Source organism: Balaenoptera borealis, assembly GCF_965194805.1.
Source record: "Balaenoptera borealis genome assembly, chromosome: 13".
Lineage (NCBI taxonomy): Eukaryota > Metazoa > Chordata > Mammalia > Artiodactyla > Balaenopteridae > Balaenoptera > Balaenoptera borealis.
Window position 1 is genome coordinate 89,784,484 of NC_138870.1, and position 27,948 is coordinate 89,812,431.

Consider the following 27,948-nt stretch of genomic DNA (forward strand, 5'->3'; position numbering starts at 1 on the left):
AGTCAGGCGGGTCAAAGCAGCAGCTCGGGAACATGTGTGGTCCACCTTGGCCTCTCAAATGAATCCAATTCCATTTCACCACCAATTAGCTATTTGACCTTGGCAAGTTACTTTGTCTCTCGGTGACTCGGTCTTCTCACTGGTAAAATGGGGATAAAAACAGTATCCACTTTCAAGACATGGTAGGCAGAATAATGGCCCCCACGGATGACCACATGCTAATCCCCAGAACTGTGAGTATATTACGTTACATGGCAAAAGAGAATTAACTTTTCAGGTGGAATTAAATTTGCTAATCAGTTGACCTTAAGATAGGGAAATGATGCTGGACTATCCAGTGGGCCCAATGTCATCACAAGGGTCCTGAAAAGTGGAAGAGGGAGACAGAAAAGTAGAGTCAGAAACAGAGATGACTACAGAAGAATGGTCAGAGAGATGCAACACTGCTGGCTTTGAAGAGAGAAGAAGGGGCCATGAGCCAAGGGTGCCCTCTAGAAGCTGGACAGGCAAGGGAATGGACTCTCCTCTAGAGCCTCTAGAAAGCAATGCAGCCCTGCCTGCACCTTTATTTTTTTTAACTTATAAACAATAGAAATTTATTTCTCACAATTCTGGAGGCTGAAAGTCTGAGATCAGGGTGCCAGCACGGTCAGGTGATTGCCTTCTTCTGAGTTGCAGACTTCTCTGTGGTATCTTCACATGGTGGAAGGTGTGAGGGAGCACTGCGGGGCCTTTTGTCAAAAGGGCACAAATTCCAATTATGAGTGTTCCACCCTCATGACCTAATCACCTCTCAAAGGCCCCACCTCTTAATACCATTGCTTTGGACATTAGGTTTTCAACATATAAATTTTGGAGAGTCATGAACATTCAGACCATACTAGCAAGTTTTCAGGATCTTCTCTTTTTCATTGGTCTTCTGAAATTACATAAAATATCTAACTTTTGATCTGTTTTTTTTTTTAATTATTTGCTTTATTATTTTTTTAAATTTTATTTATTTATTTATTTATAGCTGTGTTGGGTCTTCATTTCTGTGCGAGGGCTTTCTCTAGTTGCAGCAAGTGGGGACCACTCTTCATCACGGTGCGCGGGCCTCTCACTATCGCGGCCTCTCTCGTTGCGGAGCACAGGCTCCAGACGCGCAGGCTCAGCAATTGTGGCTCACGGGCCCAGCTGCCCCGCAGCACGTGGGATCTTCCCAGACCAGGGCTCGAACCCGTGTCCCCTGCATTGGCAGGCAGATTCTCAACCACTGCGCCACCAGGGAAGCCCTGATCTGTTTTTAATCCAACGTACATGGAATTTCTCTAATTCAAGAAAGACAAATTTTAGATTATAAAGAAGCTACTGTGTATTTGTTTCATGAGTGACTTAATTCTTTAAAATCATTCATTTCTGATTATTTAATCAATACGTGCTCAATATGCTCCTTGATTTTAATGAGATCCTTGCTGGACTTCTGACCTACAGAGCTGTAAGAGAATACATGTGTTGTTTTACACTACTAAGTTGTGATTTGTTACAGCAGCCAAAGAAAGTGAATACACAAGGGTTTAAATATAAAGTGCTTAAAATAGTGCTGGGCATTAGATAAGAGTTCAGTAATCTCTCCTTGTTTTATGGTGGTGATGAATTTGGTGAGTATCACTTCTTCTATTATCAGTTCCACCACTTCTGTTCATTTTTGCATCAAGTCACATCACTCAAAGCTACATCTCTTCCACTGACACCATGCTGAACTTTAGAGATTCAAAATGAAAAAGAATACTCTCTGGCCTCAACTCTCTGGCTGGCCCCAAGGAGTTCACAGTCTACAGGGAGAGCCGCCCTTGCATACAAGTCATTTTTATACAAGGTTGACAAGTTCTAACAGAAGAAAAATCTAAGAGCTTTGCTTTCTTGTGCTCCTGCTTCGTCTTTCCCCAGAATTGCTGTTAAGGAAGATGTGTTGGCTAAGTGAAGATAAATCCTACCTGGCTTTCTCAAAATGTGAAGCAAAAGAAAATATCTGTGGTTTTCTGATGTGATGAATGTTTGTGTTTCATGGGGATTCGGTGCTGTGTAGGAGAGCTGGAGCTCTCCCACAACCAGAACTCAGAGCTGAAATGGAAGTGATAAAAGAAATTTCCACATATTGCGGTATGGGGAAGTCGTTCTGGCTTATATGTGAGCTAACTTGAATTTGATGGTAACTAGAACAGCCTGTTTGTGGCTTATCAAACATGCATTGTACATCTGCTTTAATTATTAAAGAAAAGGGCACATTGACCAGAAGTAAAGAATGTGCATGTTAAAAATAAAGATTAAATGCCTCCCTTCCTGGGACACCAAGGCTGGTACTCCTTCAATGCTAAGACTCCCTTCCCAGGTGCCATGGCCATACTGACTCGCTGTGTACACAAAGGAATGTATCCCTGAATTGTCTGATGTTCTTTGTTCTGACAAGACATAAAACTGTGCTGAAAACCATGCTTCTCTGGAGCAGTTCCTCAGAGTTATCTGAGAGCCTGTCTCCCGGGCTACAGTCCTCAGTTTGGCTCAAATAAAACTCTCTTCTATTCCTATTATAGATTGTTTACTGATGATTTTCATTGACATTACCTTCAAGGAATACTTTAAACTTTTTCCAACAAGTACATTTAGGAAGGTCAGGAAAGATTAAGAATGAACAAAATGGGTCAGGAGCCAGAAGACCTGCATGGGACACTTTGTTTCAATTATTTATTTTTAAGCACTGTTGCACCATTTCCTCCCCCAAAGGAGGTATAATAAATAAGTAAAAATAGAACCTAGTGCAGGTTGTGTGCTCACAATGGTGTGGGCAGAAAATGTTCAGAAGGAAAGTAGATCAGGTGGGACTGGGAGAGACTTCATGGTGTCTTGAGCCAGCTTGTCTAAGTGCACACATGGTTATATACCCATACACACATCCCTCACATACACACACATACACGCTGTGACCCTTGGTCCCCTCCTACATCTCTGATGTTTACAGCCTTGGGGGGAAGAAAAAGCAAGCCAAGAGTGAAGAATGCCTTACAGCAATTAGTGTTCATTCATTCATTCAACCAACACTCATTAAGCACCCACCTGGCATGTCAGGTACTGCTTAGGTGCTAGAGACAGACAGACAAACAAGACACAGTGCCTACCTCCATGTAGCAGGAGGGGCAAACAAGAAAGTTGGTGATCACAACACCAAGAGTCCGAGGCAAAAATGCACGGGTCACGGGTACAATACCACAAGAGCTCAGGATGAAAATGCAAAACAATATGAAGGGGCCAGAAAAGTTCCCCATGATGTTGAGCTTGGCCTGCCCTTGAAGGACGAGAGTTTTTGGATAACCAATAGTCAGCCAGACCACAAGGAAAGGAGCATGTGATTAGAACTAGGGACCAGTCCCCTTCCCTTCCCCCACCTCTACCCAGAACCCCATTCATTAGCTCACACTTCCTCATAATAATGTCATAGACCACATCACACCCCACTGACCCAGCTCATAAACGTAGTGCAAGGGCAGCCCGCAGAGCATGAGCAGATAAAGCACCACCCACAAGAGCAAATGACTCTCATGGATGCACGTGGCCGGGAGACAGAGGAAAGAGATTCATCTGATGATGAGTCCCAGCTCTACCACCCTCTAGCTGTGCAAACTTGTGCAGATTGTTTTTCTCTCTTAGTCTCAGTTTCCTCATCTTTTCTGAGAGATATTTTAAGTCCTTCAGTTGAGTTCCTAGAAATGATTGCACAGGTCAGGATCATCAGTGGGGTAAAGAATATAAGAAACAAGAGCAAATTTACACTGGAGAAAGGGCTATTAGGAAGACAAAGAAAGCATAGGCCCCAAAAGATGGGAAGAAGGAGGAAAGAGTCAGGAGTCACATGGGTTTTAGCAGAGGTTTGGGCAGAGAGGCGAGAGCAAGTATTGAAGGAAAAAATAGGGGTTGGGGACAGCTGTGAAGTTTGGGAGATAGTGAAAGTGATGGAAATGTTAAAAATGGATTTTAAGAAATATTGCTGAGGTTTATGAATTGGATGTCCTCTAATATTCTTCAAGAGATGCCAGTAGAGATTGCAACTTTTAAGAAATATTGGCTGCTAAACTGTGTTTCGTTGATTGTGATACCTACCATGCAGAAACCAGGCCATGGGGCCCCCGGTTATCTCTGGGTAACATATGTTTAGAGAATTAGTACCTGAATGAGCAATGCTCAGTCTGTCTAGCACAGAGTAAGACTTTTAGTTTATGTGAACCACTGATGTTTTTTCCAAACTGTCAGGCAATATTTAAGAACTCAGTCTCTGGAGTCCAATTTCCTGTGTTCCAGCGCTTACTAGCTGGGTAACTCAGGCAAGTTACTTAACTTTTCTGAGCCTCTATGTCATCATTTTTAAGGGGAGAATAACAGTATCTACTAGATAGGGCTAGCGTGCTGATTATATGAGTTAATCCATGCAAAGCTCTGAGGACAGGCCCTGGTACATAGTAAGCACTAAATAAATGCTCATTTTTATCATTTGGTTGTATGACAAAATGATGTAGGGTTGTCATCATTATTCTACCACAGTCTACACGCACACAGGGCTCTATAAGCTTGAGTTTCTTGCTTACTGGCCAAGCCAGAACTTTGACCCCTATGCCAATACTGACCATCCTTCTAGGCCTAGTTCAAACCTCATTTCGTTCTAAGTCCCTTAGCAGTATTTTCTAAACTATTTACTGGGATATGACCTTCTCTGTCAGATATTATTCATCTTGCTTCTCCAACGATTAAGAACACAAGAATCATACATTTTGGGGGTTCCTCTCTGTAGCCCCAAACCGCCCAGATGAGCACACACTAGGCTTGGAATGTTCTTCGGTTGAGTGGACCAGACAGGAGTTAGGTGAATCATTTTTGAGATATTTAGCTTTCATGTTAATATACTTCCTGCTGACCTCCAGCTCACCCTCATCTATCCTATTGTCAAACTCAAGAACCGACAAGACTCTGTCATCCAGAAAGTTCTAAAAGGCAATGGCAATGAGTGTTATGTCCTCACCATTGTAACTGGTTCATCATAAACGTCCTGAGCTTAATAAACATTAGGTAGCCTTTTCTGTGTCTTCCAGAGCATCACAGATAGTGTGATGTCTTAGAGTTAGGAAGTAGAAAACGTGTCATTGAGTTCCCTTCTACAATCTCCTGGTTGTGATCGTGGGTCAGCCAGGTACCATCTCTGAGCCTTACTTTTCTCAACCATAAAATGGGAAGAATGAAATAGCTGCCACCTAGTCTTTTTGGTCGGATTAAAAGATAGAACGTTTGGGAAAGTTCTTTGAAATGCTAACTATACCAGTTTAGGTATTGTTCCTAGTCTCAAATTTAAGAATCCACCAGAGAGAGGGTGCCTTACAGAAGAGGCCCAGGCCATTGACCTTCCAGCCTGAGTTCAACCTAATTAACATTCAACCAGAGAGTTTCTGAGACCGAAGAAATGAAACGGACAGAGGATGGGGGGATGGGGTGGGAAAGGAACAGTTGGTGATGAAGAAAGAAAAATCTAATCTTTTGCTAATACCAAGGGCCCCAGCTTAAGAACATACAAGTAAACAGTGAAGCGTGGTGACCCAGGACCAGCTGGGGGACCTCTCAAACAAAAGCAGTTAACAATGCTGCTTTCGGCTCTGCAGCAAACCAGGGCCAGCTCAGGGCTGGGGCTGCTGAAAAGGAGCTGGGGTCCTGCTTGGAGACACAGCCTCACAGTCAAATGCCAGCCCATCAGTACCAAAGTGAGCAGAAAGGAGTCTAATACTTAGGGCCTTGGTTTCTTTGTTTTTCATTAATTAGTCTTTGTTCACCCATCTGAGCTGGAAAGAAATCTCTTCTGCAATCCTTTCAAAATCCAATTCCCACACACGTACCCACATTAGTGAAAACAGAATAAAATCTGTGGTTTGGGCTCATTGCCTTGGCCACGTGGTCAAATAGGACTTTGAAGGGCTCTTTCTTTTTTTTTTTTTTACAAGTGTTTATTGAGTAACTGCTATTCATTCAACAAACATGTAAAGAGCGCCTACTGCACTCCTGGTCCTGTGCTTGGTGTTAGAGACACAAAGATGAATAATACAACACAAACTGGGGACTCAATAAACGCAGTGAGGGAGGTCGGAGATCAGCGCCAGATAACACAGTGCCTGGTAGAAAGTGCTAGCTGCCGGAAGAGACATCCGGATGGTATGCTCCAGGGGCTCCAGGGAGGAAAGAACGCTTCTCTTGGGCGGGATCAGGGAACGCTCTACTTCACGGCGGGCGGCGTTTGAGTGCTGAGCCATCCGTAGGTGCATTTCCGCACATGTTTCTCACGTTGAAATAATAGCCAGCCGGCGCAGAAAGAACCCCCGCTGGATGTACCCAGCAGTGCTCTCAGCACGTTCCCCCTGTAGCTGCCACGGTGCTTTTTCAGTGGAGGGCCTCTGATGAGCTCCACTTCGCAAATGCAAATCTGAACCCGGTAGAAAATAGGTAACTAATAAGAACCTACTGTGTAGCACAGGGAACTCTACTCAATACTCTGGAAGGACCTATATGGGAAAAGAATCTAAAAAAGAGTGGATATATGTATATGTATAACTGATTCACTTTGCTGCACAGCAGAAACTAACACAACGCTGTAAATCAACTGTACGCCAATAAAAATTAGTTTAAACAAACAAAGCAAAAAACCAAAAAAACCAAATCTGAAGCCAGGCAGCTGGCTCCAGAGCCCATGCTCTTGACCTTGGTGCTGGCTATGCAGTCTCCCTGACACCTGTCTGCCTCTCCCCGCTGGGCCCTCAAAAGCAGTGTCTCACTGATCTCCGTGTCTTCAGAGCCCAGCATGATTCCTGACATGAGGTGAGCCTCTCAAAGACTGTCCTGGAACTGCTGAACTGAGCCCTTCGCAGCCAGATGCTGAGGTCCCAGCAGGTCTAGTGGAAGGGCCTGGCAGGTCTGAAAAGCAGGGAGGCCAGTGCAGGGGCTGGGAAGGGCTGGGCTGGGCTGGGCTGGGGAGAGGTGAAGACACCATCATCGACTTTTTTCAAAAAGCCTTGCTGGTGGCTTTTCGGAGTCCAGGAAGGAGGGCAGAGCTGGAATTGGGAAAAGGAGGCCCTGATCCTTCAGGACCCCGTGCACATGCTGCTTCTACTCTGAACACGGACCTGCCCTCGGGTGCACTTTTGTGGCTCCGAGGGCAGGGTTTGGGCTTTAGATAATAATTGCCTAGATTTGCTTAGTAAACACAGGGCAACTGTAGGATAATTACATGTTCTTACAGAGATGGTGCTCAGTAATTACTTTCAGTGGCCCCAAAGTATTATTTAACACATATTCTGGTTTATAAGACTGAAATAATGATGAATTTGCTTGGTAATTACACAGCACTTACCCACTACATATCCTGCCAGTAGCCGATACTTAGTCCATCATTAAGGGGCTAGCAGTTGCTTTGGTAAATAATAAGTTCTTCTTATTACTGTTGCCTAGGCACATAAAGCATTATTAAAATACCATTAGTGACATTTCTCCAAAGGGTGAATATACACAAGTCTACTCGAGAAGCCAACTTTCCTCAGGCTAAATGCCTTGTTTTTATCCTTCTGACAGGAGCGATAGAAAGGAATCACCTCTGACTTGAATGTCCACTCACTGAAGATGTCTCCTGAGTGAAACCGAACAGATGAAGCAAGATTTACCCTGGTTTAGGGAATGGGAGGGGAGTCACCGCTATTTTCAATATGAAGATTGCTATTTAACTCACCCAAATGGCAGTACCCAGTTTAGGAGGAGCCCCAGGTCTGGTGCCACCACCCCTGGGGTGGGCGGGGTCAGCACACTGAGTGCCAGGGCAAACCACAGCCTTTTAATGGGTCTCGTGGGCAGCGTCCTCAAGGCTCCTCCTAGGATGGACACTGAGAGGCTCTTGGAAGGCCTGTGACTCTGGGAGAGGGGGCACCCTGGTGTTCAGGCCACTCGGGGTACCCATGGGAGAGGAACCTACACACACTGGATACCAAACAAAGGAGATGCAAGCCCGGAACCAGCCTCTTTGTCCTTAAAAAGGGCTCTTGGGAAAGCTGCCTGACATATTTCATCCGGAAGGCAGTAATTTGGGGGGCCATGGCTCAGCTCTGCATGCTCTTGGCTCAGCCACTGGCATCAAGAGAAATCAACTCTTTGTAATCAATAGGGGGCTTAAAGAGGGTGGTCAACCATTATGGCTGGTGGGCAGGATAGGGAATAGGCCTTCTGGAGCACACAGAGCCCTCATTACCATTCCATTCCAACCCACCCCATTTCTGGAGGGAACAATTCAACACCAAATATGAACTCAGTTCCAGATCCGAACTGCCAAACCAAGTGGCCAGTTCCAGTGGCCTGTTTCTTCTATAATGGACTCCAGGATTCTGACTTTGGCTTTAGAAGTGACTTTGGTTGCCACGGAAACCAATGGGGAGTAGCTGGGAAAAGCTCAGGGTTAAAGTCAAAAGACGTGCATTCAAATCCCAGGCCCTCTCTTTACTAGCTGGGCAATCTTTGGCAGTCACCTCTCTAAGCTTCAGTTTCTTTATCTATAAAACAATCTGCAAAAGACTGTAAATTCCATTAGGCTAGAAATCATACCTATTTCATTAACTACTAAATTCCTGCACCCAACCCAATGCCCAACACTTTCTAAATCTATGGTCAACATTTTTAATTGAATAAGACTGGGGAAGGGCATCACACACTTAATTTACAAAAATCCACCCATTTGCACTAAGTAAAAAACAGAGAGAAATAAAAACAACAACTTAAAGAGGCCTGAAGATTCTGCTTGATAAATCCACTCCGTGCACGTGTGCCCCAGACTGATGCTAAAACCGAAGATGTGGAACTGCTCTTCTTCCCCTTCCTGGTTTTGAAACCTTGCTGTACTGAATGCATAAATCATTGTTAATAATTTAATATTGCACTTTGGAATATGTACAAGCACTAAGTAATATGCAATATGTTATTATATCCATCCCACACAATTCACAAGGATGACTGCATTTGGTTGTAATCACAAAGCCATTTAAACTCTACTTTATGGATGATTTATAGGAGTTTCCAGGGAGATTTTGATTATAACCAGTTTTGTTTTGGGTTTTTTTTTGTTTTTTTGTTTGCTTGTTTTTGTCTTAGACCTAACCTTGAGAAGCTTACCTCGTAGCATTTGGGTTATCTCACAGGGTCACTGTGAGTGAGCCAAGAATGAAACATTGCAAATGAGAAGCACTAGACAAAAATATCTGTTATCCTGTTCACTGCTCTCTCGGTACGGCTACTTAGCTTGGACAAGGTCAAGAGCCTTGATTACAACCCAGTCCTCTTGGCTCCCAGACTGGACTGCTGGCATCCAAATCACAATTTGACCCAACAAAAACCTGTTGAGTAATTATTAGGGCCTCAACAAAGTGCTCACCAGACATGGTGGTACAGGAGAAATATAAGGCACAGAGCACTGGCCACCAAGACCTCACAAGTGCTCAGCCAGCCCCAAAGTACGGCAAATCTGGGCATCCTACCTGAACGTGGAGGCAGATACTGGGGAGCATGGGATGGGGGGCACTCATACACACAAGCAGAGTTAGCCCCCGGTCCTTGGCACTAAGGCCCATTTCTTCCCTGTTCCAAACTGCTTGTTAACTGTTGTAAATGTTTTCCTCAACTCAAAGCTGCCTTGTTTCCATCTTATTTCACTGAGTTTCAAATAAGGAAATACGGTATGATTTCTAGCCCCCATATCTTACCCACATCCCACCACATGTCCTGTATCACCTAAGAAGACCCTACAATCCCATGGAAGACACATAGGAGGTATATACAAACCCATAGTCAACTGTAAAGTGTAACAATGACAAGAAAGGAGACTATGGACTGGGGTCACCAGGAAAGCCTCCATGGGAAGATCAGAGCTATAGAAGGGCCTGAGAATGAACTTGAGGTTGAGAAGCAGGCTGTGGATTGTATGTCTGTTGATTTTCCCTGTCCTGTATCCTTTCAACCTTCTTTTCATAATAGGATCCTGATTTCTTTTGGGGAAAGACCCTTCTCCCTGGCCTCAGGGATGAGCAAGGGACCCAGGCCTGAGAAATAATGGGAATCCCAGCCCCTTGATTACAGGGATTCATTCATAAGTGAACCTGTGTATGTCTCAAGTTGGTCTAATCAGCCCCATCCCCAGGATTATTGGAAAAGAGATAATCTCTTTCTGTAGAATAACTAACCTATAGGACATAAGCCTGGAGCTGCCAAGTCAGCCCATCTAGTGCCTACCTGGACCTACAGCCAATGTAGAAGGAAACATAGTTTAGACATGGAGAAATAGACTAAGACTGGGTCCTGGAAAAATCATCTGAACTTCTGGATCCCACTATGCCTGATTTTGAAGTTAAATGGTCCTGGATTTTAAGTTACATTCCTCAATAACTTTAGCTTTTAGTGCAAGGCAAGTTGGATTGGGCTTCTCTTAATTGCAATGGAACGAGTCCTAACAAATTAGATATTCATTAAAAAAAAAAAAAAAAAAAGGGATGACAGAAGAGCCACAGAGAATGGCGTGAGCAAAGACCTAAAGGCAGGGATATAGGCCTTCGGGTGTCTCAACGTATTCGTCAAGAGCCATAGAAGATAAATAGGGGGAGGAGGCATATTATAAAAATGCCATGTGGCATAAAGAGGCCTTTGGACTTCTGAGAATCAAAATCCACAGCTGAAAGTAGGCAAATACCTGCCTGGACCCAAAGGCAGCTCATGTGCTGGCTGGTCCAGTTACATTCTCCTCATTCAGGGAAATCCCTACCGCATGCCAGATGTTGCACATCTGTGGTTAGCATTGTTCCTTTAAAGAATAACACAGATTCTTCTCCGGGCAAGCCACACATTTTCATTAGCTGTGGTCAGGAGGGAAACTGTGCTCCTTCAGACGAGTTTCAGCTGACAGACTGCTCTGGGGCACGTCTTTCAGGGAAGCTGATTCATCTTCTCTGTCGGCTGCCTGTGAGGGATGCACACCTGTGTCCCAGGATGACTTCAGAGAGAAGGGAGACAAAAGACCACGTTGGGCTCCAGCTGCCTCTGCAGCCACTCTTACCGTGGAGCAGACACAAGTGCAGCCATGCCTGGTGGGCAGTCAACAATGGGGTTGTTTATGTTCAGCTCCTGGGCCCCCCCCCCACTGGGGGCTCTTCCTCTGAATTCTGTCCCAACTGGCGGCTTCGGTCGGGGGAGACTGGCTGACATCTGGGCTTGATTTGATCCCCTACTTACCCACCTCTCAGTCATCCACATGCTACATTTTTCAACCACAGCAGAATGCAAGCTGCTCAAAGATGCTTTGACGGTGGAGCCCCAAACGGGGATGGAGGTGCCGTCAAACCACGCCCACATTTAACTGCCAAGAATTCTGCTCTATGTGCTGGGTGAGAAAGAGAAAAAAGAGACTGAAAGTGAACAGGATAATGGGTATGAGTGACTTGACCTTCCATCCCACTCCTAGGGCAGATGCCCTTTAGTGAGTGTGAGAAGGTGTACGTCATCTGTGGTTCCCACAGTGTGTCCCAGCTCCTGTGGGCTTCTCATTTCATGAACGTCTTGCCTTGCTGAGTATACTTGTCAAAATAAGTAGAGCGAGCTGCTCTAACAAACAACAACAAATCTCAGAAGCATCACACAATAGAGGCTAACTGCTTACCCACAGTCACAGTGTGAGGTGGGTCTGGAGGTGCTCCTCGGTGACTATCCTCTTAGCAGCGATTCAAGGATCCAGCACCTTCCATCTGTGACACTGCCATGTGAAACACTGTGGAAGGGGCTGGAAGCTGCTGCAGGTTGGACTCTGAGATGGAGAGGAGAGTGCAGGACATTTACTACGAAGTGCTCTTGGGATTAATATTAATACATGAGGAAGGGAGAGAAGGATGTAAGCTTGGGCCGAGAGGGAAGCTGAGATGCAATGCAGCCCCCAAAATGTCTCTTCCAACCCAATGGAAAACTCTGGGCCTGGGTGGCCTTTCAGAACTGTCTTGGGTTGGGGCAGGGTGGCTGTGCTGTTCAACCTCTGTGCTTATCAGTCACTGGATGTAGAGGTGGACCATCTTCCAGAAGCACCCCCAGCCGCTGAGGAATTATGTTATTCATTGCTAAAGGGAGACCTGGATGGCTCATCACAGCATCCACAAGGGGACTAGAGCAGGGGTCAGCAAACCTTTGGTAGAAGGCCACATAGTCTCTGTCACAACTACTCTTCTCTGCTGTTGTTACATGAAAGCAGCCAGAAGCAACAGATAAACAAATGAGGGCAACTATGTTCCAATAAAATTTTATTTATAAAAACAGGCTCACGGGCCATAGATGATGGAAGTAATTAAGAGCCAGCTCTATCAAGGACTTAGATCACTCCTGTCCAATTTCATTGGCCAGAGCTTAGTACATGGCCCCAATGTAACTGCATAAAGTTAGGAAATGGAGTCTTTCTATGAGTCCCAAAAGAAAATAAATGGAATTTGTGAGCATCTAGCCAGACTCTGCCACAGTGTGACTCTTGAAAATCATTTCTTAAACATGAAACAACCCTGAAATATAGCATACATTTCCTCATCTCTATTGCTAAATAAAGTATTTTACACTTTAAACTCAAAGGAGACTTGGGAGATTTTCAAGAGTACTTCTCACTGTGTGTGAATGTCGCTCCTTGCACTGACTTTGGAACCTAATCCCCGTGTGAACTCTGACTCCACATCATGTGAAAGGGTGAAGAACAAGAGTGATAAATTAAGAGTTTGGGATTAACAGATACACATTACTATATATAAAATAGATAAATAACAAGGACCTACTGTATAGCACAGAGAACTATACTCAATATTTTATAATAACCTATAAGGGAAAAGAATCTGAAAAAAAAAAGATATATGCATGACTGAGTCACTTTGCTGTACACCTGAAACTAACACAACACTGTAAATCAACAAGACTTCAATTTAAAAAAAAAAAAACAAAAGAGTGAGGAGTCAGACAGACCTGGGTCTAGAGCTCAGTTCTGCCATTTACCAGCTCTAGTAATTGGTCCCATTTCCTTCTTGATCCTCAGTTTCTTCTTTTCTAAAATGAGATGCTAATAGTGCCTACTTCATGTGGGTTTTGCAAGGATGAAAGTGCTGCTATATACCTAAAGCACTTAGCAGTTGGCACATAGAAAGCACTCAATAAATGCCAAAGATTATCAATTCTTTATTAAGAGAAGGAGCCTATAAGAGAGGTGATCAAAGCCTGCTGGGGTGGCCCAATGCATTCCTCCATCCCCTGGACCTTGACTACATCTTCTACAAGGTGATCAGAGAGTTCCCCTCAGCATGTGGGGTCGGGATGAGTAAGGGTTTCTGTGACACTTGTAATTAAAAATAAATAGAACCGCAGTGGGGTGGGGATGGTGGTGTGTTGAATTGGGCAATTGGGATTGACACGTATACAGTGATGTGTATAAAATTGATGACTGATTTAAAAAATAATAAAAAATAAATAAATAAATAAATAAATAAATAAATAAATAAATAAATAAATAAAAAGAAAATGATAGTAATACTTACCTGACAGGGTTGTTGGGAAGATAAAGTTTATGTCAATAAAAATGTGTTGAGAGCAGAAATATGCCAGGCAATACGGTAGATTCTAGGGAAACAAACATGAATAAGATATTGTATTGGTTATCTACTGCCCCAGAGCTTAATGATTTAAAACAACAATAATTTTATTGCTCACGGTTCTGTGGGTTGGCCAGGTGGTTCTTCTGCAGTTTCAGTTGGGCTCCCTCACGCAGCTGCAGTCACCTGGTGGCTTGGCTGTGGATTGTGCTCAGCTGGGACAGCTGGGAAGGCTGTCTTCCATGAGAACAAGCACAAGAATGTATCAATCCTATGTCTGCATCATGATTACCAACATCCCATTGTCCATAGCAAGTCACATGGCGAAGTCCAGCATCAGTGTGGAAGGGGACCACACAAGGGCATGGCATGGATACCAGAAGGAGAAATTCCTTCAGGGCCATTATTATAACAACTTACCACAAATATCTTTTATGCCCTTAAGAAAGCTGTCATCTTGCCCCCACCAGATGTATCACTCTCCACAGCCCACCTTCCCTGGTATCTCCCAAGGAAACATTGATAAGAGAATCACCCAGTAGGCTTGCATAAAATTGCATAAGTCTGACTTTCCAGCCAGACCATTAGGCATTATTATATCCATCTCACATCGTTAGATCACTCCTATTCAGATCCCGCTGGTCAGAACCCAGTCGCATGACCCCAATATACCTGCAAAGGAGGCTGGGAAATGTAGTCTTCCAACAAGTTCTAAAACTGAGAAATGGCTCAACCCTCACAGAGACTCTTACACTGATGTTACTTCTGCCTCCACAGGGCCCCTCACAATCTGGGAAGCTCACAATGAGATCCTCCTTTGCCCTTTGGCATGACTTGGCTGACAGTGAAGCAATGGAGGGGAGATGGTATAATCTGTGGGGCTTGGACTGCTGGCCGGAAGTAGGGTAGGATGGCTCAGGAACATCCAGACATTAGACCATGGTCTCAAAGTCCTGGGCATAAACCCCTTAAATGGACACTGGGTGGTCCGTGCAGCCCTGTAGAGTGTGTCTCTACTTACCTTCCAGGAAGACAATGTAGGGAGGGCAATGGTCTGCTTTTCTAGCAAGGCAGCATTTGGTGAGTTGTTCCTCATCAACACCAGGAGTCAACTAGAACTCCTCTCACCACACGAAGGACAAAGCCTCACCCCTCCCTCTCAGGCCTTAGGGTGAGCCCTAGGTCTCCAGGAAGTGTCCCACATGGGGCTTTTCTCCCCCTGTCCCCTACTTCTCTTGTCTCTCCTTGATCCTTCAATCCTCTCTCTTTAAGCCCTTCCCTATATGGTATCTCCGCTCTGATTTTTTTCTAGACACGCCAACCCTCCTTAAAGCTTGGGGGGTGGGGACATCTCAGAAAGAAGGTTGAATTGAAGGAGATGAAGGAAGGCAGGACCATGAGGAGACCACCAGGCTAATAAGACTCAGGGGACAGACAGAAAAGATACTTAAATGGTAGAACCAGTAGAACTTGATGATGTGAGGCTCCTGACCCCTTTCCTTCATGGACTACCCAAAGCCAGCTCCATAATTTGCAGGACCCTGCATGAAATTAAAATGTGGGCCTCCTGTTCAAAGTGCAGAAGTGCCATTAAAGGTATTAAAATATTAAATTTTTTCTTTCTTCCACAGTCTCTCTTGCAACTTTTCATGGTCCTTTTTCTTTGTTATTTAATGTCATTCTAAGTAAAGAAAAATTAAAATTTTTAAATTATTAGCACAAATTTTTTACCATTCATCCTTATCTTGTGCAATGTCTGTTTTAAATGCAAATGTAAGAGCATTTAACTCATATGCAGAATCATCAAAAGTGAACAATTCTTGTTTCAGAGCTCTTGCATGCCTATGTATTTTGTTTTTGCCAGAAGAGTAGAAAATCTGCGCAAAGCTAACCCAATTGTTTTCATTTCTTAATAATACATGCACATTCAGCAAGAATGATGAGGAAGGAAGGAAGAAAGGAAAGGAAAAGGAATTACAGGTTGCCCTATGTTTCCCTTTCCTTCCCTATCTGCATTTTCAGCCTAAGCAAGGGTATGATAGGGTTCCTTGGTTGTTTGTTTCTTAGAACACCACTGTCTTCTTTCTGTGTTCTAAGAACGTTCTGTCTAAAATGGAAAGCATGGCCTCTCGGGGTGGTCAGTGCCCCTACTTAGCCGTCCATAGACATAACACACTTACCTTGTACACTGGTTCCCCCTTATCCGTGGTTTCTCTTTCCACAGTTTCAGTGACCTGTGGTCAACCAAGGTCTGAAAGTATTATATGGAAAATTCCAGAAATATATAACTCATAAGTTTTAAATTGCATGCCATTCTAAGCTGTGTGATGAAATCTCACGCTATCCTGCTCCATCCCATCTGGGATGTGAATCATCCCTTTGTCCAGCGTATCCTGCCCGTTAGTTGGTTAGTCACTCGGTAACCCTCTAGATTATCAGATCAACTGTCAAGGTAAACGCAGTGCCCTTATTTTGCTTAATAATGGTCCCCAAAGGACAAGAGTTGTGAGGCTGGCAGTTCAGATCTGCCAAAGAGAAGCCATAAAAGTGCTTCCTTAAAGTTCTCGACTTAATAAGGAAAGAGAAAATCATAAGCCTAGGTTGCTAAGATCTATTGTAAGAACGAATCTTCTATCTGTGAAATTGTGAAGAAGGAAAAAGACATTTATGCTAGTTTTGCTGTTGCACCTCAAACTGCCAAAGTTACGACCACAGTGCATGATAAGTGCTTAGTTAAGATGGAAAAGGCATTAACTTTGTACAAGATATTTTGAGAGACCACATTCACATACCTTTTATTATGGTGTATTGTTATAATTGTTCTAAGTTATTAGTAGTTATTGTTGTTAATCTCTTACTGTGCCTACTTATAAATTGAACTTTATCATAGGTAGGTATGTATAAGGAAAAGCAGTATTTATGGGGTTTGGTACTATCTGCGGTTTCCGGCATCCTTTGGGGGTCTTGGAACATGTCCCCCACAGATAAGGGGTACTACTCTACTTATCTGGAGTCTCACTGAACCCCTCCACATCATAAGTCCCCTGAAATTTGTGCTCAGGACATCACAAATACTACATGTGAATGGGGCAGCGAGGGCTGCAGACATGCATATTAGGCACATTTCTTCTGCTCACACACACGCTCCATTGTCCAATCAAATGTCACACACAAAACTCAAGTTCAAATGATTAAACATTTCAAGATGGCAATTAAATCAAGCGCAGGGCCCTTCCTCTGAGTGCAGGGCCCCTCACATGCCCATGCAGCTGAGATAGCCATTTGGAATTTTCACAGTCATCTCCAAATAAACACATCCCAAACTGATGTCTTCAACTACCCATCACCATCATCAAATATTCTCCGCATCACCTCCTCCCCATCTCGGTAAATTGTTCTTGCTGACATCACACACCTGTGGACACCTCTCTTCCTCACCACCAGCCCCTCGCCTCCACCACCTCCAAGCCACTGCCAAATCCTGAGGACTTTCAGCTCCAAAATATCTCCCCAATCTGTCCACTTTTACTTATCTCCACTACTTGGTGTGTAAGCCACCATCACCTCTTGTCTGAACAACTGTAATAGCCTCTTACTTGGTCTTCTGGCCTCCAGTTTCACCCCTTATGCTCCATTCTCCACAGAGTTTTTGGATCAACCTAAAATGTAAAGACTCCGTTCAACCCCTGCCACTGAAATCCTTTCATTAACAGGCTCCTTCTGACCCTTCAGATCTGAGCTCGAATGTTACTTCCTCACGGAGGCCTTCCTGGGGCCCCCAGTACAAAGTGGGCCCGCCCCATACCCAGCCCATTCTTCTCTCTCCGAGAGCCAGTTCTTTTCCTTTGCCACACGTATCACAACTTGAAACTATACATTTGGAGGTGTTTCTTGAGCTAGAGTATAAATTCAAAGACAAAGAGTCTGTTTCATTCACCACACTATTTACCCAGCAACTAGCACAGTGCTTGGTCCTTGGTGGGCACTCAATTTTTTTTAGAAATGAATAAAGGGATTTATGAGGTGAAGAAGAAGGAAGGGTCTAGGCTAACACCAGGGTCTCTGGCTGACATGACAGGGGGCTAGTGGTGGCACACAGAGGGAGGGGCAGTTCTGAGGGGAAAATAATGAATTTGGAAAGAGAATGAGGTGATGCACGTGAGCTTGCTTTGTGAGCTACAGACCTTATAAACGTGCAATAGTAACAGAAGCCAAGTCGAGCTAGTGTGAGCTGAGGTCACAAATCCTCAAGACCAGCACACTTGAAGAGTGAATGAAATAATTATGCTTGGATCATAGGCATAAACCAGGACTGGTCAGCCAACAGGACATTTGGTCACCCTAGGAATAGATTATATAGACATAAAGACAAATATAGACACATATAGGCTGTGTCACAGGGCCCAAGAGCAAGAGTGCAGGGGCACCTCAGATCATTCTAGAACTGACAATAAGAAAGCACTTAGGAAAAAGGCAGTTTCCTCTCTCTCTCTCTCTCTCATTCTCTCTCTCTCCCCATCATTTCCAGATCCAACTTCCCAGGGAAAAGCTCTAACTGGCCCAGCTTGGGTGGTGCCAATGCCCTCCAGTTCACTCTACTGGGACCAGGAAACAGGAGACTGCTTCACAGACGTGGCTTCCAGGTAGTACATGAAGCTGGGCAGACTCTCAAAAGTGATTAACTACAAAATATAAATAACGTTATGGTATTCCAGCTCAGCTGGCAAGGTGTGATGTCACATCAAATAAGTGGTAGAGTCAGATATTGTCCAAAAGCTCCTAGCAGGGAAACATAGTCAGGGAAGACTTCCTGGAAGAGGTGATCCTTGAGAGAGTGGGAGACTTTGGATGGAGGCGGAGGAACCAGAGAAATTTCAGAAGACGGGAACGGCGTGCACAAAGACCAGGAAGCAGGATAAATGATCATTCGTAAATTGGTCATTCTCATTTGTCTCATTTGTCTTTTGCTCTTCCCCTATTTAGCCTCATGAAGTCATTTTTTTTGTTTGGTAATAATCTGTTTGAGGATTTGAAACCTTGCTCCCTGTCATCCTCCAGCTCCTCGTAGGTGGGCAGCTGTGAGCAGCTGGCCATAACTGGCATCATCTACAGGGTCCAGGCTGTAGGATTGACTAAGTGAAGCCACTTTATGAGAAGCCATTTTTTACAAAAATTTCTGTAACAGAGCTTTCCTAATCATGCATTAGTGGGTCAACCAGTGATTTTTTTTTTTTTTTTTTTTTTTAGTGATTTAATACAGCAGAATAGTACATATTAGAATTTATTGCAGGAAGGAAGGGTAAATATCGCTTCATGAAACTGTTTCAGTCACATTTACATGGATGCGTGGGTCATGGTCAAAAATATTTCAGAACACTGCCTGAGTCAGACTCTCCTTTTATTAACTTCTACTCCTGAGGAATGGCTTTATGGGAGAGAGTATGGAGGTCAGTGATGTTTACTGGATGCTTTCCTAAGATTTGAAATGCCATGGAAGGGAATCCTCCGGCTTTGGGGTTTTGTGCTTTAAAGAGGTGCAGAAATGTATGTCATGCTCAATTATAAAGCGCTTCTCTTCCCTTCCTCTCCTTCTCCACTCCTGTCCTCCTTCTGTCCATGAATAGGTCCATCGACATGGAGCAGACAAAAGAGAACGAGCACAGGCTGATACGTAACAGCGACGCACGGCGTGGACAAGAATTTGCTGCTTCTCAGCCTCAGTGTGGATCCCTCTGATGGGCAGCTCATGGAAATGCCTTAATAGTGACTGGTCATGACCCTGGAACTGTCTCGCTAAGATACAAAACGACCAGACTTCCCTCCCATCCACGAACAGATCAACCCAAATCTTCAGACGGCCATGCCAAGCGTTCAGGTTCACCAGGTTGCTCAGAGTGGACCCGCCCCTGAAGGGCATGCTAAGCAAATTCCCAGGGGTCCAGCTACGAGGTCAAGATGTTAAGAGCCGACAGATTCTGCCCCACTCTTCCCCACCCACGGAAAAGTGCAGCCTTTGGGTCACTGCATAGGCCACTGAACAAATGCCCATTTGGCCCGTGAGCCAAGGCTTGCTCATTGCACTGTGGGAGGTCAGTTTCCTTTTTCCCTAAGAATCCAACATTGAGTTTCCCAGTCTCTCTTCTCATTATACATTCCAGCTGTTTCCTGCAGCCGCCTGCTGGGTGAGAGCACTGCGCTGGGAGACCTGGCTCCGAGACCAGCCTCCAGCAGTCTCTAGCCGTAGCTCGGCTACAAATCCTCTGTCCTCCTGGAGCTCTGTTTCTTCATCTGCAAAATGGGAGAACCCTTCCTGAGCTGCCCTGCGGGGCTGTGGATGGGATCAGGTGGCACGATTGCCACTTCCCCTTCTGGAAGCCGAAGGTAGTGGGCATACAGTAAGCCACTGTCCCTGACTGCAGTCTGGTGGGAGTCGGAGGGGTAGGGAGGAGGGAGAGGCCGGGGTTGATGCTCAGACGAAATGCTGACCCAGGGGCACCTTCATTGTACTTGGCCCTCGGACCACCCACAACTTTCCCAGCAGTCTTGCCTCACCTTAAAACCACCCAGCAAGAAAAGGGGGAAACTATTTCCCTCAGTAAAGCCCTCGGGTCCTCCTTCTGAAACCGGAGCTTCGGGGAGAGCCGCGAGTGAGTGGAGACCCAGTGTTTAGTCTGTGGCAGCTCATGTGCATAGGACGACTCAGGAGGGTCTAGCTAAGCTACCAAGGCCACTCGGAGGAGTCTGGCTGGGATGGAGGCTCATTCAAAGGGCAGCTGAGCCCAGGACAACTGAGGCTGAGGTGAGATGCTGGTCCAGAGTGAGTGAGGATGGAAAGGTTTAACAGGCTGCCCTCAGTGTGCAAGCTGGGGTCAGGCATGGGATGGGCTGGGGTCAACCGGATGGGCTTCCAGGTGGAGGCTTCTGGAGTAATGTGAGGCGGTTTGGCAATCTGAGAGCTTCTTCCGCAGTAGGTCCCTGAAAGGGAATGTAAACAGCACGTGGTCTCCTCGGGGCCCCGTGCGTGACTAAAGCTGGGAAGGGAAGAGCCCTGACCCACCTCCCACTTCCGTCAGACTCCCCACCTTGAACCCTGGGAGAAGCCAGCAGTGGTGCCCCCACATCTCAGCCCCTCCAGAGGTGGAAAGTATAACAGGAGAAACATCTGCTCCCCTTCATGGGAGTAAAATGGTCTCTGTGTGTGCGTCTCTGCTTCCTCCTCAGGCCTCCCCTCTCCCATCTCTCTTTCTTCCCGACTTTTATAAACATAATATGCGATGCCTGGGCCCACAAGCCAAATCCCTGAGATATCTGGGTGGTTCTGACACGTGTGGTTCGTTTTCTCCCATGAAGTCCTGGCTGCCAGGTCAAGACACATCCCTGAAGAGAGGCAGGGAAGGAACAGGAAGCAGGGATGAGTTGGAGGTGTGAGGAATCCAGGGAACGAAGGACAAGCTAGACTCACACCCTGCAGGTGTCACCACCTTCTCAGCCCATGCACTTAGTGACAGCTGGGGACACTTTGATTTGTCCCTTCCTGATGTTGAAACCTCCTTAGCCCCAGGCCATGCCTTCCACCTGCACCTTATTTTGTCCAAAGCTTAATGCCAGGACTCAGCAAGTCATAAATAATGGTAAAATGAAGAATATCTAGTGGATGTTAAATTGTTCAATACATCAGGCTGACTGGACACCTCCCGCTCTAACTGAAGGGAACAGTGACAGCAAAAGCAGCTGTTCCCTGCTGGCTACCAGCCACTCAAGCCATGCGTTTTGACCAATATTCAGATCAAATGTGAGCACCCGTAATTATTTTTTTCCAGCATTATTGCAAAGTCCCCCCTCTTGGGTTTTCCCTTTTATCTCCCAGCCTCTCTTTTCCTAGACTCATCAGCCCATGTGCTTCATAGGAGACCAGAGATACTCATGCTGATGAATTGCTCTGGATATGGGGAAACAAGTTCAGGAATACAATAGTCCTTGTGTCATAGAAAGAGAGAAGATGCTCAACCCCCTTTCTCCATAACACTTCATTTTATCACTGCCTGACATGATAGTGTATGTGCTATATGTATCTTCTGGGTCCTCCACTACAAGATAAGCTCCATAAGGACAGAGACCTTGACTTTTAGGGTCAACTGCTCGCTACTGTATCCCTAGTGCCTGGGACAGTGCCTGGAACATAGTAGGCATTCCATGAATATTTATTCAACGAACAGATGGTTGAGTGAATCTCTCTGATCAGATTAGATTATGAATGAGAAGTGAAATGTCTAACCACACAAACACAGTGGGCACAGACATGCATGTACAACCACACACAGGACTGGGAGGGTTTGTGCATGAATATGATAATGATAATAATATTAATGCTGATAATAATGGCTAAAAGTCATGCCTTTCTATGCCAGGGACTGCTAAGCATGTACAAGCACTGTCTCAGTGAATATTCACAATGTTTCGTCCTACTTTAAAGATGACAGATCTTTCAAAGAGATTAAGTGACTTGGCAAAATCAAGACTTAGTTAAGAGCAGAGCCAAGACTGAAGGCAGATCCATTTGCCTATAAAGTCCATGCATTTTAACCATGATGCTTCCTCAAAGTCATCATTTCATTCATGCATTCATTGTGTCCAGTGAAATATTATTATATTATTGTTTGATTTCTCATGGATGCCTAAGCTCCATCACTAAATTAGAACTTCCTAGAGTTAGGGACTATATCTTATTTCCTTATTACCTTCCAAGCAGAGCCCAGTACTATGAGCTGCACAGAGCAGATACACAACACAGATCTATCCAATTAATTCATTAAGATAACCATAGAGGACATCACAAAAGAGAACTCAACTATAGATTACTTTCAAAGAAAGAAAGAAATGATAAGACAGAGGTGTCAAAATGGCCCTTCCTGGCTGGAAACCTCCCCTGGTTAGGGCCAAGTTTTATTTCTGTTTATATTTGCAATGGTTCACAAAGTTCTTGGCATCATGCTTATTGCATGAATTAAGAAAAACTGGTTCATAACCTGGGGTCTCACAGAGTGCTAGAATTGAAGAGTCTTGGGGATATTTTATCTAGACTTCCGAAGGTTTTGATGGTTAAGCACCTCATATGATGTCTAGCATACAGGAAATACTCAAAAAATTCATTGAATAAATCAGTAGTGGCCTCATAGTAACTGGCACAGTATCTGATATAGAGTAAATATTCAATAACTGGTTACTAAATTATATGATCAAGTGATTTTTGCTGATTGAATAAAAAATAGTTTCCATTTATTGAGCCAGGCACTAACTATTTTGCATTAATCATCTCATCTAACCCTCACATTACTCTATGGAGTAGGTATTATTATAACTTGTATTTTACAGATAAAGAAACTGAGGCTCAAAAAGGTTAAGTAATTTGTCTAAGGTCCCATAGGTATAAGGGGTGGAAATAGGAATTGAATTGTTTGATTCCAAAGGTTTAGCCATGATGCTTGGTCCTGCCCTGTCAGCTCCTTCTGGCAGAGGCACTGTGACCTGACAACATGATGGTCCTGGAAAGACCCTAAGTCCATGAGCCCGCTTCCTGGAAAGAACTTCAGGTACATGGCACAACCTTAAGGGGGCGCCATCTTCTGACTTCCCCAGTAGCCCACAGCCAGAATCACCTATGTTCTCCCTTCAAGGCTTGGGTAGGAACATAAAAGGGTTGAGGGCTCTTGGTCCACACAGGGTGTCCAGTATCCAAGTTCTTTGCTTTCATTTTGTGATTTAGGTGTCTCAAAACCATGTGACGTAGATACTGATTTTATTCCCATTTTATGGAGGAAGAAACTGACGCTTAAGGAGGTTGAGTTTACTTATCCAAGTTCACGCTGCTGGGAAGTGGCAGAGCTGGGTTTTGAGCTCAGGTCATCTGGCTTCCCAAGGTCTTAACCACCAAGCCCGCTTTATTTACATTTTACAGTGTCTAGAAACTACCAGTCAAGACATTACTATTTTTTAAAATTTTATTGACATATAGTTGATTTACAATATTGTGTTAATTTCTGCTGTACAGCAAAGTGACTCAGTTATACATATATATATTCTTTTTCATATTCTTTTCCATGATGGTTTATCACAGGATATTGAATATATTTCCCTGTGCTATATATACAGTAGGACCTTGTTGTTTACCCATCCTATATATAATAGTTTGCATCTGTTAACCCCAAACTCCCAACCCTGCCCTCTCCCACACCCCCTCCTCCTTGGCAACCACAAATCTATTCTCTATGTCAAGACATTACTATTGATATAATAATTATAATCACGGCATAATTATAATCAGACAGTGAGTGCTTACTGTTGGCCAAGCATTGTTCTAAGAGTGTATTCCTTATTTGCTCCTTCTGCCAATGCTACAGAATGAGGACTATTAGCCACATTTACTAACAAGAAAACTGAAGCTAATGCAAATAAGTAAGTGATAGAGCTGGAATTTGAATGAGGTCTAGCTAATTCCAACAGTTGGATACCTCCAACCCCTCCTGGTATCCATGTCCTTAACCATTAAGCTTTCTGGTCTTCCTATTTTGACTTCGCTTTTGCCTTTGAGGTTGTACTACATACGTCATCAACTCTATGTCTTGTGCTGTATATTGCTTGGGAGCAGTCAGGGAGATTACAGGAAGTACAAAGACTTGTTGATGACTCTACCTTCTACTGTACCAGTCAGGGTAGCCCTGGTTTTCTGCCCTTTTCTACAAAATCATCAGGGTAACACTCTCATAGGACTTTAAAATAGATGGTCATTGGAAAGATGCTCCTGCTCTGCTAGAATACATTTGGTTAGAAAAAATGTGTGATGGGACATAATCTCATTCATGAGCAGAAGGGCCTCCTCCAGGAGAATCTGTTTGAAATCGTCCCTTTCACCAACTGCTAAGCAACAGAAAGAGAAGTAAACCTATGTGCAGAGGAAAAAATGTAGATGCTTAATGGAATGCCATTAGCAGGTAGGTTTAGACCCCTTCAAATTACATTGCAAAACCTATAAAAACCTGTTGGAAAATGAATAATTCAAAGAGATGGCTCTAGGTGTTTTCCAGAAATAAGCCTGTTACATTGTTATCATTAGAATCAACATTGTCAGAGCAAGTCTTCCACATTAATTAAGCTGGCAAATGCTTCTGAGTATAATTTAGGCAATCAGGGAATGATCACCATAACTCCTAACATCCGTATGAATTCATGGTGTTCAAAGCTTTTTCACATATATTGTATTGCTTTGTCCTTACCACAAACCACTGAGATCTACAGGATTTCCACTTAGAATTAAGGAGACTAAGGTTCAGATTTTAGGTTTCCTGAATTCAAATCCATTGTTTTTTCCATTACTCTTAAATATAATAATAATAATAATGAGTAATAATGGAAATTAAGGGAATATCCTGGCAAAGCAGATATATTCCCCTTTCACAATTCTGCCTGGGCCTTGCGTGACATGTTGGCTTCTTCTATTTTATAAGAGCTGATGAACAATGAGTTAAAAATGGATGCGATTCCTCCCTTCTGGATGATTACATTCAGGTAAGGTAACGGTGTTGCCCATATAAAGAGTAAGCACTTGTGCATTCATCAAATGCAAGGACACAGGGCTTTGCTGGCACACGACGAGGTTTTGTGCAAATTCCAGAAAGGTGCCTCATCCTCTGAACTGACATGACCCCAGGCGAAGACACAGCTACTGACCAGCACAGTACTGGCTGAATTTAGCACCCATTTGTCGTCCAGGCCAGACACCTTTGTCCAGTACACAGATTGCACAACCAAAGGCAAAGACTCACACTCCAGAGGAGGTGAAGATGTACATAAATGGACCATTGCAGCGATGTAATTAATATCATAAAAGATTTAAGAAAGGTACTTCAAGATGATTAACTAGGAGTTCTGCTGAAACTTTTATTTTTAATACTATAGCTGACATTTGAGAGAGCCCAACTATTCTTTTTCCCTGATCCTGAATCAATTAAGAGATAAAATTTAAAAATAAGCTGATATTAGAGAATGTGACTTTAAGACTATGGGCAAGTAGACTTTTTCATACTAAACCTCAGAATCAGATGAATTCACCCATCTGGTCAGTTATAGGCCACTTTGGGTTTTCACTACCTACAGCCCACCTGGACCCACCCTGGGGCCTGGCCATGTCAAACTCAGTTTTCGGAGAAGCCAAGCAGAATGTGTGCTTCCTACAAAGTGGATTACATACGAGAAAGAAGGAAGAAAAGATTGAGATACCCATTCCCAGTTCCTTAACCCCAATTCAAAAATGCAAAAGGCCAGGAATTATAGCAGAGCTTCTCCCACATGGAGAGAAACATCAGAAATGGGGAAGGATTCCCACTCTACCCTGCTCTCCATTTAACAAATATGAAGATGTTATCCCTTTCTATTCCCAGCAATAGACCATGTGCAGAGACCATATCTGTTCTACTCTCCTTTTTTTCTCCAGTACCCATCACAATACTTGGCATGTAGTAGGTACTCAATAAACATATTTCAAAAAATAATGATTAAATGTTGACTGAAAAGCTCAGAAAAGGCCTCCAGAAAGGAAATGACATTTGAGTTAAGCCTTAAAGAATCAGTAGCCAATTCACAGGCATAGTCTACCAAACATTTAGAGAAGAGCTAACACCTATCTTTCTCAAACTCTTCCAAAATATAGCAGAGGGAGGAACATTCCCAAACTCATTCTATGAGGCCACAATCACCCTGATACCAAAACCAGACAAAGATGTCACAAAAAAAGAAAACTACAGACCAATATCACTGATGAACACAGATGCAAAAATCCTCAACAAAATACTAGCAAACAGAATCCAACAGCACATTAAAAGGATCATACACCATGATCAAGTGGGGTTTATCCCAGGAATTCAAGGATTCTTCAATATACGCAAATCAATCAATGTGATACACCATATTAACAAATTGAAGGAGAAAAACCATATGATCATCTCAAGAGATGTAGAGAAAGCTTTCGACAAAATTCAACACCCATTTATGATAAAAGCCCTCCAGAAAGTAGGCATAGAGGGAACTTACCTCAACATAATAAAGGCCATATATGACAAACCCACAGCCAACATCGTCCTCAATGGTGAAAAACTGGAACCATTTCCACAAAGATCAGGAACAAGACAAGGTTGCCCACTCTCACCACTATTATTCAACATAGTTTTGGAAGTTTTAGCCACAGCAATCAGAGAAGAAAAAGAAATAAAAGGAATCCAAATTGGAAAAGAAGAAGTAAATCTATCACTGTTTGCAGATGACATGATACTATACATAGAGAATCCTAAAGATGCTACCCGAAAACTACTAGAGTTAATCAATGAATCTGATACAGTAGCAGGATACAAAATTAATGCACAGAAACCTCTTGCATTCCTATACACTAATGATGAAATATCTGAAAGTGAAATTAAGAAAACACTCCCATTTACCATTGCAACAAAAAGAATAAAATACCTAGGAATAAACCTACCTAAGGAGACAAAAGACCTATATGCAGAAAATTATAAGACACTGATGAAAGAAATTAAAGATGATACAAATAGATGGAGAGCTATACCATGTTCTTGGATTGGAAGAATCAACATTGTGAAAATGACTCTACTACCCAAAGCAATCTACAGATTCAATGCAATCCCTATCAAACTACCAAGGGCATTTTTCACAGAACTAGAACAAAAATTTCACAACTTGCATGGAAACGCAAAAGACCCCCAATAGCCAAAGCAATCTTGAGAAAGAAAAACGGAGCTGGAGGAATCAGGCTCCCAGACTTCAGACTATACTACAAAGCTACAGTAATCAAGACAGTATGGTACTGGCACAAAAACAGAAATATAGATCAATGGAACAGGATAGAAAACCCAGAGATAAATCCATGCACATATGGTCACCTTATCTTTGATAAAGGAGGCAAGAATATACAATGGAGAAAAGACAGCCTCTTCAATAAGTGGTGCTGGGAAAACTGGACAGCTACATGTAAAAGAATGAAATTAGAACACTCCCTAACACCATACACAAAAATAAACTCAAAATGGATTAAAGACCTAAATGTAAGGCCAGACACTATCAAACTCTTAGAGGAAAACATAGGCAGAATACTCTATGACATAAATCACAGCAAGATCCTTTTTGACCCACTTCCTAGAGAAATGGAAATAAAAACAAAAATAAACAAATGGGACCGAATGAAACTTAAAAG

At 43.6% G+C, this 27,948-nt stretch overlaps 1 long non-coding RNA gene across 6 annotated transcripts in view; it reads right to left on the reverse strand.

Annotated features, from left to right (window-relative positions):
- Window positions 1–957: 957 nt before the first annotated feature.
- LOC309609054 overlaps window positions 958–27,948 on the reverse strand; it is a 37,014-nt gene continuing 10,023 nt past the window's right edge. The window contains exons 2-6 of one of the 6 annotated variants that reach the window (XR_014233228.1): window positions 15,872–15,942; window positions 13,810–13,928; window positions 13,638–13,719; window positions 11,744–11,887; window positions 958–11,467 (exon numbers count right to left, since the gene is read on the reverse strand). This is a non-coding gene — a long non-coding RNA (uncharacterized lncRNA). Of the gene's footprint in view, window positions 11,468–11,743; window positions 11,888–13,637; window positions 13,720–13,809; window positions 26,981–27,948 lie in introns of those variants that run through there. The other 5 variants (XR_014233230.1, XR_014233231.1, XR_014233227.1 and 2 more) reach the window with 5 other exon arrangements.